We start from the raw sequence: 1,886 nt of genomic DNA, 5'->3' as shown, positions 1-1,886 counted from the left end.
TTAAGGGACTGATGGTTCTGAGAGCATTTTATACTGATGGCACTGTGGTGGCCACCAGTATTTGATAAGATTTCCTTGAGAAAATGACCATGTGAGCTAGAGAGATGATTTCATGAGTTGTAGTAAAAGAGGGAGGGTTAATGGTACAAGTCCAATGTTTGTCATTGTTTAAATGCTGACAAATCATCTGGAAGATCATGTGGTTTGTTATGTAATCATATTTTCCCATCCTTCATGCCCTCAATCCCATCAAAAGGTCACTTTTTGCTATTTTACCAGTCAGGGACAAAAGTGTTGCAATGCACTTTTGTATCTTGGCATGTATTGCTTTGTTTTGGCTTAACCTTAGTGCTCCAGAAAGCTTAGAGTCACCCCTATCCATTGGTATAGGTATCATGATTATCTGTGCAGAATAGACCAAGCTACATTGGCAGTAAGTCACACCTCACAAATATTGCAATGCTTTTGTCCCTCACTGTATTTTGGAGGTTCCTCTTCATGCTTGATACAGATGATGGGAGCTTGTTGTTCTTCTCTCCTCCTGTCTCTAGCCATCCACTCATCTATCAGCTGGTACATCAGCTCATCTGTCTGAGGAATGCTGTCACACACCAAAGGTGTTGTGGACATGGTTACAGCTGACTCTGCCTAACTTGTCCATGAGTTGCATGCAATGCCCATGAATGCAGATGAAGACTAAAGGCCTCATGTGTAGAAAGACTGCTGGACATGAGCAGTCATCCTTTGCACAAGAACAAGTCATCAGTGATAAAGAGAAAAGAGAAAGTGAGTTAAGCATGCATTAAAAGTTTTTAGTGCCTGTGTATGGCATTCTGGTTTTTGTCATATCTCCACCATTTCCAAAGATATTGACTCCATTCTCACACTTGCTTAAAGTGCTCAGCCACACAATTCTGCCTTCCAAATTTGGAGAGGATCCTTGCCCCCTACACATTTCTGCAGCACTCCATCCTTCAGATGCTCATTTTGCAAAGTCCATCAGAAATGGCCACCTCTTCATTGATCATCTTGCTTGTCTCATTTGCCAGAGACAGTGGCTACATATATCTGCCAGGCATTCCCACCAGCTGCTGTCCTGAAGCCCCCTGGTTCATTCTGTCATTGTCAGCCCCATCTCATCCCATGCAACTTGGTCAGCATGTTCTCCTTGTCAGTATAACTTCCAGAAGGACATTCTTTGGTCACCTCAGGTCTGTCACTTGGTTAGAAAGCTCTTATGTGGTCATCTCTGTCTCCCCTCTTGATGAAGCATATGGATTGTTCCTCCCTGCTCCCTGCACTGTCTTTGTTTCAATCTCATCCATCATTCTTCCTGCATTGTGACAGCTGCAGCATAATCTACTGTTCTCCAGCCTCCCTGATCACATTCATGATGAGTATGACATGCATCTTGCCTTCTTACTGCAAAATCCAGCAGAAGATGTCCCCCCTTCTGCTCCTCCTCCATCAGAGCCCTGTCCATGAAGCTTTTGTTAACTTTGCTGATAGGATGAAATGGTGGGAGATGTGATTGCATATGCTCCCATTTCCCCACAGACCCCCAACACCCTAGCCCCTTTGACACCTGACTCATGCCCTTCAATTCTGTAATTAATACTTCCCAATCTGGAAACACCATCCATCTGTCATGCCATCTTTGGATCTAGAGATGTCTCTGCCAAGATCTGACTTGCATTGCCACCCCCTAATGTGATATCAGTGTGCTTACTCAGTTTCTGACTCTATTTGACTTGTTCTGTGATATGTTGACTGTCCTTGACTCATTTATTGCCAATACTTACCAATCTTCTTTGCTTGCTTACTTTTCATTTCTTGCTTACTCATTGTAGTTACTCAGTCCTTACTCACTACTTACCAAGCATTTG

Source organism: Pisolithus orientalis (genome assembly GCF_024613125.1).
Source record: "Pisolithus orientalis strain OTSU chromosome Unknown F5J12scaffold_2, whole genome shotgun sequence".
Taxonomy (NCBI): Eukaryota; Fungi; Basidiomycota; class Agaricomycetes; order Boletales; family Pisolithaceae; genus Pisolithus; species Pisolithus orientalis.
This window is presented reverse-complemented; position numbering follows the sequence as displayed.